This window comes from Adiantum capillus-veneris, chromosome 18 (assembly GCF_014529385.1).
Source record: "Adiantum capillus-veneris isolate H3 chromosome 18, ASM1452938v2, whole genome shotgun sequence".
In the NCBI taxonomy this organism is placed as follows: Eukaryota; Viridiplantae; Streptophyta; class Polypodiopsida; order Polypodiales; family Pteridaceae; genus Adiantum; species Adiantum capillus-veneris.
The window spans coordinates 60,920,172-60,932,207 of NC_140948.1; the positions used below are offsets into that span (position 1 = coordinate 60,920,172).

A 12,036-nucleotide genomic window follows, 5' to 3' on the forward strand; every position below is an offset into this window, starting at 1 on the left:
TGCAGAGAAAGGATGCCCATATTATGAAGCTTTGCAACACCATCACACGTTTGAAAGAAACGCCCCTTGGTGCAAGAGAATGCAAACACATGTTTTCATCCATTGAAACACTTGCACATACGAGTGGAGCACACAAACGACGAGTGACAACCACAAGGTGACTTGTTCTTCACTTGCAAGAGACAGTTTTGCTTCACACCTAATCGCTAATATTTATCTTGTTGGTTGCCAAAAAACTTTATTCAGATTGTATGCAATGGAACAAGCCAAGATAATTGAGTCAACCTTCTCACTAGTTGTCTCAATACCCATGATGTGATTCTATCTTACATTCACCTGGGGAAAACTGCATTAGTGATACAATCACCAAGGAGCTTATGCAAAAATTGACAAATGTGGTTAGTAGAGATGATGTGCCACAAGGTTGTGACGAGGCTGGGATCAACACTAAAGCCTACAAGGCTATTTTTTAACTCCTAAAGGATGCCCTATGGGAGCGTGGAATTGTAGAGAACTTGTTTCTCGTTCCGCACAAGGTCAACCTTGCAAATAAGGCCACAAACAAAGATGTGTTCTCTCCCATTGGGGCATACCTACACATTGAGTATACAATGCTTGCTTCACTTTATGCTTCATGCACGCTAAAGACAAGGGAAAAAACTAGGCAAAACTCCATAAGGTCTTTGGAGAACGGTTTCCCTTACACAATGTGGAACAATATATGTGTGGAACTCAAAAGGATTCATCAAGACATGCTTAGATTCTACAAGTTACCTCAAGAAGGTGACAAAATATAATTCTTGCTTTTGGTTGTATTCTTGTTATCATAGACTGTGATGTCAAAGATCTTCCCTCTACTTGTTTTGAGTGCTCGACACAAAGGTCACTTTTGTGCTGAAACTCGATGAGTGATAAATAGTGAGAGGTCAAAGGTTAGAGAGGTTAAGTGTCACTCTAACGAATGAAGCCATGGTGCAAACAAAGCGAAGGTATTCAATCGAGACATCTCTTACTCCATCTTTCAGTGTGCAATCAAAGAAAGACATTTGGTGGCTGGGTGTTATTGAGGTGTTCAAAAGAGACCAATGGAGTACTTGCATGAATTTTTGAGAAAACTCCATGGATTACAAGAGTAATGCACTCCCAACTTGTAGGTGAGATGTTGGAGGTTAAGGGTTTAGGTAGCTTTGGTGTGGAGTGGCACCTGGGCAAGGACTTAAAGACCATAAAGTGTTTTCTTCGCTGCAAACAAGGGGCTTCTTCACTTTATCCTTGTCCATTTTACACTCAGGGGTACAAACCTAACATACAAAAATCACAAAACAACTTTGTAGAGGGTGGTTCAAACCTTCCATGATAAGAGCATGGAGACAAAGCATTGGACAATTTTGATGTTGGAGATGAAGGCACGGAATGGGAAGCATCTATTTTGATATGCCTCATGCTCAATGCCCCAGATTGTGAACTAAAGGACAAGCCTAGAATCCCATCTTTCCATTTCTCTATCTAATATACATTTTTGTACATTACACGCATTTATATGCATTTTTGATAGGCTATTGAAACTCCACATGGACTAGGCTTTCACAATGAAGCCATTGCGAAAGTCCCAAGAGATGATCATTAGGATGGAGACACTTAAGAGCTGAACAACAAGTGGAAAATATCACAAGCCACGCCGAGCATGCAACATGGTGACAATGTAGAGTCCCGTAAGGGTCCAGGTGGATTTAGCGGCAATAACTACTCCCTAGGTTGCATTTATACACCAATATTGGAAAAAATAAGCGTATAAAACGTCATTATATGCCAAATCCCCAAATAATCATTGGATATCCGTATTTTTTTATTTTCGAGCGAAAAAACTGTTTATATAAAGGCAGTTGTCAGTTTCGATCAAAACGAGTGACTACTTGCTGTGTTTGCTAGGAGTTGAGAGATTGCATAGTTGGAGAGCTACAGATGGATAGAGACAATTGAGGTATATTTTAAAATTGTTTAAATGTGTACTAACTTGTTTTTTTGTGTTTTGTCAGACTCATGTGGTGATGTTGTAGTTTTTCTCTCACCACAGAGTTGGCTTGCAGTTATACGCCACTTCGTGGTGTGTAGCCATCCGGATCACTCTAGAAGTGATTAAAATCTAGTCGCTTTTCTCATGTTGTGCCACCACTTGGCTCACTGCAGGGAAGGGTTTTAGGACACACTTAGATTCTCACTCGTGTGGTGCAATAGTATATCTCTCATCACACACCTGAGTTAGAATTTAGTGGTCGACTTATGGAGTGTAGTAGGCATGATGCTACACCTCTCACTTCAAAGTGACCTATAGGTTTCTCAATTTTAGATCAGGTCAAATCATCATTTGTACCACATAGAAACGTAAGAGTTTTGCTTCTCAAACAGAGAGTAGAGAGGTGCATAGTTCATGCCCTCTTCATCTCTGTATGACGCACTGTTTACTATTGTACTTTGAACTCCAAAGACACGTCATTATTCATCACTAGATGACTTGGTGTTGTCTTGGATGTAGATACATACGATATTTGGAATACATATGAGATTGTTAAGTTATCCGTTGATGTTTGTGTTGTGAGTTCCACACACTTCATTAGGGATTAGATTAAGTCACATCATCATTCTTACTACATAGAAATATGAGGGTTACCTTTGTCTACCTAAGAGTGGATAGATGCATACCTATGCCCTCTTCATCTTAGCATGACACACCTTGCCCTTGTACTTTCTAATCCGTAGATACGCCACTCATCACTAGGCACCAGGAAGAGAATGGAGTCTAGGAGGGCCTCTTTATTTGGCATTTCAAACCTTTAGTATTAAGAAAGAAATCAAAGGACAACCACTACAAGAGGTTCTTCATATTAGCGATGCTGGCAGTGCGATGCACAAATGTGTAAATCCAGGGCGTTGCTATGGTCGTCGCTATGACCGTCGCTAAATTATTTGTTAAATAGCAACGACTATAGCGACGCCGACATGGGTAAAAAAATAAACCGCGAGCACCCAAAACTCAGATCTCAGATCTGAGTTTCGACGCTCTAGCGAAACACGATACACCCGCCTCTCTCTCTTCCCCCCCGCCCCAACACACACACACACACACACACACACACACACACACACGAGGAGAGGATGGAGAGCTAGGTATGCTCCTCCCTCTCATGTTCCCTTCCCCTCTTTATCTCTTTCCCTCTCTCTCACACACACACACACATTGTGTCTTTGTGTGTGTGTATGTGTGTGTGTGTGTGAGAGAGAGAGAGAGGTTTCCCTCTCTCTCTCTCTCTCTCACACACACACACACACACATTGTGTCTTTGTGTGTGTGTGTGTGTGTGTGTGAGAGAGAGAGAGAGAGAGAGAGAGAGGGAATGTACACACACATTGTGTCTTTGAGAGAGAGAGAGAGAATGTACACACATGCATAAACAAACAACACACACACACATGCAAAAACAAAGAATGCATACTCACACACACATAGAGAGAGAGAGAGAGAGAGAGAGAGAGAGAGAGAGAAAACAAAGAGAGAATGAGAGAGAGAGAGAGAGAGAGAGAGAGAGAGAGAGAGAGAGAGAGAGAGAGAGAGAGAGCAAAGAGAGAGATAAGGGGAGAAAACAAAGAGAGAGAGAGAGAGACAAATAAAAAAAGTAGAGAAAATATGAAATGAAATGTTAAATTAAGATTCAGGGTTAGGTTAGATTTATGATTAGCTTAGACTTAAGATTATTTTGAATTTAAGATTACAATAGATTTAGGTTTATGTTAGATTTAAGATTAGGTTAAGATTTAAGTTAGATTACATTTAAATTTGATTTAGGGTAGGTTACATATAGGTTTAGGTTAGATCTAAGAATATATTAAATTTAAATTTAGATTAGATTTAGGTTTGTGTTATATTTAAGGTTAGGGTAAGATTTAAGATTAGGTTAGACTTAAGATCAGAGTAGATTTAGGTTTATGTTAGATTTAAGATTTAGGTTAGATTACATTTAAATTTGATTAGGTTAGATTCCATTTAGGTTTAGGTTAGATTTAAGATTAGATTAGATTTAAAATTAGATTATATTTAGGTTTGTGTTATATTTAAGATTATGGTAATTTAAGATTAGCCTATAGATTTAGGTTTATCATTAGATTTAGATTTAGGTTAGATTTAAGATTAGATCTACGTTTAGATTTAAAATTAGGTTAGATCTAAGTTAGATTTAAGTTAGTATTAAGGTTAGATCTAGTTTAGCTTCAAGATGACGGTTTAAATTTAGAGCTAGGCCAATGGTGATCTCTCTCTTCCTCTCTACGGATGCGGCCACTTGGTGTAATCATACACATGCTACATGTACTTATCTATTAGATATTTTAGGGCATGTCTCTCAAACAAGTATAAAGGAGCTGTTGTGAAGAGATGTTAAGCTGTTGTGAATTGCTACAGCTAAGAAGAGGCAAATGGGTTTTGTCCACTACATGCATTGTCATGTAGACATGGGTGTGTAGATTTCTCGTACCCAATAAGCATTGACCATTATAGACGAGATTATAACCCGGTGGTTCTAATCTCCGTGCACCTCTAGACCGAGGTGTGCGGGGATTGGACATGACTAGAGAATGTGAGGTAGTTTACAATGGAATCTAAGAGAGAGAGAGAGAGAGAGAGAGAGAGAGAGAGAGAGAGAGAGAGAGAGAGATGAGAGATGGAGGATGCCAATAAAAGATTAAATTTATGTCCAGGTGTTATAAGGTTTTTACACTCATTATGAGTAGTGACAACGATGTGGGGCCGTACGTCCAACCAAAACACCTCTCTCTCAACAAAGATTGTATGTCCTTGTAATCAATGCAAACATGCCGTGCGACGGACAAGACGCGTTTCTTTGAAACACGTTTACGAATTTGGCGAGTTTGACCTCTCTATTATAGATCGAGTTGTTGCCAATTACAACTCGTCAGCCTCAGATTGTGGCCAGCAGGAAACAATCTTACAACCTAATAGACATGTTCGCAGGTGCTTTGGTCAAGCAACATACGTGAGGCCACAAGATGCAGCCTCTAACAGCTCAGAGGGAGATCATGCAGTCCACTGACCCAACGAGGCTATGTTTGAGCCCAAGATTGATGAAATGATCGAGACAATCATAGATTTAGAAAGGCTTATCTATGATGACATGAAAAATGAAGCCGATACGTCATTGTATGGTGGAGCTCGTGTGTCTCTTGGTTCTTCTCAACATGCATGCAAAGTTTGGATGGAGTGACACTAGCGACACAATGCATTTTAGGTGATCTATTACAGTGTGTTTACTTCAATAAAAAACTATAGATGTATAATGATCCGATAGATTACTTACACAAGTGTCTTGTATTTTTTCGCTGTGTAGATTGCTCAAAGAGCACATACTGCCAGCTGATAATGTGATGCCAGATTTCAGAGAGGAAGCAAGAAAGATCTTGAAAAACTTGGGGATGGATTACAATTTGATTCACGCTTGTCCTAACGACTGTATTCTTTTCAGAGGGGAATACATAGACATGGAGAAGTGTCCAAAATGTGATTCTGAGAGATATCAAGTAGATCTCCACGGACAAAAAATTCCACAAAAGGTTTTACAACACTTTCCTCTGCTAGCTCGCATCAAGAATTTCTTTGAATGTAAGTCCATGGCTGCCCTAGCAGCATGGCATGAGGAGAATAGATCTTCGGATGGTGTGCTGTGGATTCCTGTAGATTGCACAGCTTGGAAACATCTAGATGACACATGACTGGATTTTTCCAGGGAAGCTTAAAATTTGGGCATCGACCTGGCCATGGTTGGCGTAAATCCATTTGGTTAGACTTCAACATCTTACAGTGTATGGCCAATTTTCATCGTCAACTACAACATTCCCCCGTGGTTGACTACCAAGAAGGGGCACCTGTTTCTAAGCTTGATTGTGCCTGGGTGGTATAAAGTTAAGAATATGGACGTGTATCTTTGTCCACTATTAGAAGAGCTACAATAAGTGTGGATTGGCATAGAAGTGGTGGATATGAGCCGACACACAGGTCGATGCAATTCTTTGATCAGAGGAATTATAATGTGGACCATGCATGAATATCCTGGACTAACAGAATGCTCAGGTGATATATACTCAAACCTAGTCACTATAAATGTTGGTTTTTTTCAAGATTATATGTTGTTACGTGTATACATGCAGAGCTTCAAACAAGCGGATACAGAGCATGTGTCACATGTGGACCTAGACTTAATGCACGTCAGGCGCCCTCACTGAAGAAGCAAAACTACGAAGGTCATCAAGTGCATCTTCCAGAGAATCACGAGTTACGCGATGTTTTTTTGTGGAGAGAGCCATCGAGGATGTCTGCTCGAGCATGGTTAGAGCTAAAGGAGACGTGTGATGACGGTTTTCCCCTAGGGATGAAGTGGTACAAATTACCATATTGGCCCAGACTCATGATCAATAACTTGCTTGATCCAATGCATATATTCAAGAATGTGGGTAATTTGTTGTGGGACCATCTCATCAACAAGAAGGATGGTTTGGGGGCTAGAATTGACCTTAGAAATGTGGATAGTATGGAGAAATATTGGCCACAGACAGCACCCGATGGATCGATAAAACTCTCTTAAGCGGGATGATTTTGACAACAGGCCAAGAATGCAAAGTAAAAGAGATCTTTCGATCTGTGCGGATGCCCACTGGTGTAATGCACTCCCTCCAAACATGTTTCACTAAAGAAGGGGCTTACTAGTTTGAAGTCACACGATTGGCATAAAATGTGTCAAGTATGTTTGAAGTGGAATATATCATATTAAAAATTGTGTAACAAATTCGTGTGTGGAATTTAATATCATTTCTAGATGTGTTTTGCAATTTATTATATCGGTGGCCATTGAGGATGTTTGTCTCTTGACGTCCGTAACACAATCTACAAACTTGCAAAGTTGGTGCAATGGATCTCACAAAATGAGATCCATGTAGACTCCATACCATTCGCCAAACTAAACACTGCAGAGGTTGTGTGCATGTTTGAGGAACACTTTCATACTACCATGCTAACCATTCAGGTGCATCTTCTTGCTCACATAGTTGATGAGGTGGAAATAGCTGGCAGAGTACATTCCAGATGGATTTTCTTTTTAGAATGGTTCATGAAAACGCTCAAGGGATATGTGCGTCAGAAGGCATGTCTGGAGGGTAGCATGGCAGAAGGTTGACTGGTAACAGAGTCCCTAGTTTACATTGGAGAGTGGCTAGATGGATTTGATAAAGCTCGAACATGCTATGGTGAACCACAGATGATGAGCACATATTTGGGATTGTCATGTGCAATCTCGGTGTTCAGAAGAAGATGACGGAAGATCTAGAGGCTAAAATCAATTGATTTTGCATGCTTCACAATCCAGTGATGGAAAAGTGGATTTCACAATACGAGGATGCAAAGCAAGAGCGACAAAGGGTACAAATCAAGTGGAGATGAGGAAGAAGACCATCAATGCATTATCCGGCGGGTCTAGAGAGACTACAAACATTCATGAGCTTAAGATGGTTGCACAGCCAACTGAAAAGCGCACAGCAGTGCGGTGAAGAAGTGACTGAGGAGGAGTGGGAGTACTCTCAGGGTTGCGCGACCAAGGTGAGTTTACAATGTACGACTCGCGACTTTCTAGATGTTTGAACGGCCACTCATAATCTTTGTTTGTTGTAGTATAAGTCATGCACAGTAGCATGGTGTAAAGGTCGACATTTTAGGGTGGAACGGATTGACAAAAAGTGTTTTACAAAAGATTGTGGAATCATGGCAAAATTTGAACAATCTAGTTGATGACAGTCCTCTGATGCAGATCTTGTGGTGGCAGAACTCACTTACTTTGGCACGCTACAAGAGATTTTGAGGATCGATTATAGAGGATTTTTTGTGGACTTGTTTGACGTGCAATGATTCAAGATAAACATGGAGGATCGCAATGCTACTGTGTGCAGAGGAGAGTTTGGTTTCCTTGAGGTGGATTCAACTTAAAAATGGACTAGCCTAAGAGAAACTTTCATAGTGCTCAAGCATTGTGAACAAGTAAGTCTGTAAATATTTAACATCCAATTTTAGAAGCTATGTGCATGGAAGCACTCATGTAAGTTATGTGGCTCTAGTAGTCTGGTGATATTTCATCCTACAAAGTCTGCATTAAACTGGTGGTACATCATAGAGGTAGCCCCTTGTACTGCACAAACGTATGAGGGCTTCCATGTGCCAATCACAGCAGCATCAATGGAGGAGATCGGAGAGGATGCTTAGTCTGAAGCCGCTGAGGTGGTGCCAAATGAGCATAAAGCAGCTACTCTCTATGGGGTGCATGCAGAGGATCTACAAAACAAAACGGAGGACATCTGCCTAAATGGAGAGCTCTATATACACATAGGGAGTTATGCTGAGTTATGTGAGGATGAGAGAGAGACCTCTTAAAGCAATAAAACATTGTATTTGAACAATTTTTCTCCGTTTTATAATATATATTGTATTCACATGGCTTTTTTTCCATTCTTGTCTATATGCTATACTTGAGAAATTTAAATTGTGCTTAATCATCATCGCTTCCACTCCAAGCCGAAGGAGTCCTCAAAGGGCAAGCATATCTTACTCTTCTAACAAAGAAGCAGGAAGCGTGCATCACTACTCGCTAAGCCAAAGTAGTTCTCAAAGGGCAAGGCAAATCTTGCTCTTCTAACAAAGAAGCAAGAAGCGTGCATCGATAATCGCTAAGGTTTAATTTGAAACTGGCTTGAACTCCTCGTCGCAAGAATCCTTCCCCCTTTATGCGTCCTCTCTCTCTCTCTTTCTCTCTCTCTCTCTACACAGGAATCCCTCCCCCTTTATGAGTCCTCTCTCTCTCTCTCTCTCTCTCTCTCTCTCTACACAGGAATCCCTCCCCTTATTATCTATAGTATAGATTATAACTTGTCCATATTTTCTTCTCCCTTTAATATTATGATTAAATGTTTGTGTGTTTACTGCAGGTATGGATGATGATGCGTTTCTTTCTTCTTTGTCACCCCAGCAGAGGAGGTGGTACGAGGAGCATCATTGCTCTGGAGCACTGGCACGTTGTTCCACTCCTTCAGTGTCTCCCTCTACTTCGGAGCATTTAGCGTGCTCCAAAACTTTGGTGTCAATGAGACGATCTTCACACTCTTCTAGGCACCAACGCTCTAGTGGTGGCGGTAGTGGTTGCTGTGGGGATGCTGCCATTGATGCCTTGACACCACCTCGTGTTCAACGAGGCTCCTTACCTTCCCCTTATTTTCCCGCCCCCACACCAACCATGACATTTCCATCTACGCAAGGTTTTGCATGGCTATCGGCCGTTCTTGGCTACACACCATTAGCTACTCCTCCGGGAGTCATCCCAGTCGACACTCCTCGCTTCGGAGCCCAGACTCCATTGGAGACACCTGGCGTCCGTATCCCCATCGAGACGCCACTAGAGAGACCACTCGAGGCCCTTGCCGAGACACCCAGGTTCACACATCACAGGTGAGAGGGCTTGCCGTACTCAGGCGACATCAATGGCGGCATCATCTTGGATGACAAAGGCAAGAAGGTGATGTCACGCATGCGCGGTCTTTGCTCTCAGGTGTTTCGACACTACATACTAAACACCTGGAGTGAAGTGTCAAATAAATTAAAAATCAGACTCATCAGCATGCTGGATGACAAGTTTCCCATGTCAAGCCGGGATGAGCGCTTCAATGAAGACCTGATGAAGGTTCAAATGCACGAATACTGCAAGCATAAGCGTTTTGAAGTACAAAAAGCAATAAAGCATGGGTGGAACAAACCAGAATGCAAAGCGAGCAGCGCACAAAAATCCTAACAAGTGGAAGCAACAAAAGGAGGTATCCAAAGCGCGAATAGAGGTAGGGAGCTCGCACCACTTGGGGAGCGGCAGATGGGCATCTTTTGAGGCCGATTTTGTAAGTGTTTTTGCATTGCCCTTTATATTTGGTAGTTACGTCCTGCATACTTTTAAATTCTAATATAATGTATTCTTTGTATGTTTTGAATAGTGGTCGATGATAGGACCCGACCCTACACCATACGAGCACGAGTACGCAGGCAGAAAGGGCTTAAATGCCCTAATGGATATTCTTAGTTCTTGCGGTAGAATGATTAGTATTTCACTTTACTCTTTTACATTTGTTGTATTTTAATGATAAGCTAAGAAAATAGATTGTTTTGTAATTATATGTTTATACTTACAAAAAGTCTTATTGTTTTCTCTGTAGAATCTGACAAATACACCACTTGGACGCGATGAGACATCTGATTAGACGACATCAGTCTAGCCATAGCTAGATAGCACTAGTTTTCTTTTGTCATAGCATGTATAATAAACGACATGTGTACGTCTTTTTGTAACTATTGAAAAATGATGGATTTTCTCAATAATGACAATTGTGTTGTAACTATTACATTTGCAAAGCTTAACAATCAAGTGATTTTGACTATGATGTGTATCTTTTTGTCATTGATTTACTTTCGTCAATTCACATTTGTCCAATTACTTTTGTCAATTTTGTATCTTTATTCTGCAAACAATACTATGCATGATGGAGTTAATGGTTATATTGTCTTGTGGGTGACTATTTTGCGTCTATACCTTGCGCTTTCTTTCAAAGGTGAATCTGTGCTTATCTTGGATTTATTTAGGTATACTTTATTTTGGAAACATTCAATATGGCTGATGGGTGGCAGGGCATTCAATGTCTTGCCACCCAAAAATTTTCACTCTCGGGCGTCACTATAAGCGTCTCTATATCAGGTTTTGCAATGTCGCTATAAGCGTCACTACAGAAGGGTTGCAATCGTTGCTATAGGCATTGCTAAATAGTGACATATATAGCGACGTCTATAGCAACAATTATAGTGACGTTCTCATAGCGACTCTTTTAGCGACAGTGGTAGCGATGTCGGGGAGTAAAAAAACCCAATGTATTGCCGTCGCTAAAAGTGTCACATGTGCACATAACCTCTCGTAGTTAACTTTTGAATTCAAAGAGGTAAAACGGCTAGTTTATTTGAATTCAAATTTCACTCCCCAAAATGAAATTTAAAATCTAGCAGACAAAAGTATATCATGTAGCATATCTATGGAAATAGCTCAGCGTGTAGATTCTAGATCTATAATATCTACTCAAATCGAAGATCATATGTAGGAGTTATAGAAGGCCAAAAACAATAAATTTGGCCTCCCCCTTTTTTGGGAGAAAAGTGCATCCTTTGACCACTCTTACACCTCTCTTACACACCCACCATTCTTGCACACATGGCATGTATCTATTCTTCCAAATCTTAACCACCTCCATAATCTCATGGAAAATAAAGAGGCCCCTGCTAGACCCCATCCTCTTCCTAATATGTGACTTGGTGTTGTCTTGGATGTAAATATGTACAATGTTTGATCACAATCTGAGATTGTTAAACTTTTCAATGATGGTTGTGTTGTACGTTCCACACACTTCATCTCAGATTAGATTGATTAAACTATCAACATTACAACAACGTCCAAAAATCATCCCGAGGGTACCTCACACAAGCTGGGTTGTTCACATGTACGCTCCGATCGTTTACGTGTATTCTATAATGCACATAATAGGGTCTAGTTCTTGTGATGATTGTCCCTCACACTCCTGCTCTGTTCGCCTGTCTCTATCTCTCTCTTTGTGTGTTCTCCTCTCTCTATTGTACAATGTATGGTTTTCAATCATAATATATCATTGTTTGCTATAAATTATGTTAATTGTTTATGGTTTAGGATCATGATATGATTCTGATAGTTTACCCTTTCCTCTTATAACGTTTATGTTTTAAAATTATGCCTTGAAAATATGGCGGACACCAAGATGGCGAAGCATCAATAAAAGTTTGCCTACAAAGTTATAATACGTCACTTTCATCACATGTCAGAGCCTGAGATTCATCGTTGCCTAAACCCCTTTGCTCTAGAGCATTATTTCCAGTTC

General features: G+C 40.5%; 1 pseudogene; it reads left to right on the top strand.

Moving 5' to 3' along the window:
- The window catches only part of LOC147435748 (uncharacterized), a 76,389-nt pseudogene extending 66,165 nt beyond the window's left edge, over positions 1–10,224 (top strand).
- Positions 10,225–12,036: the final 1,812 nt, after the last annotated feature.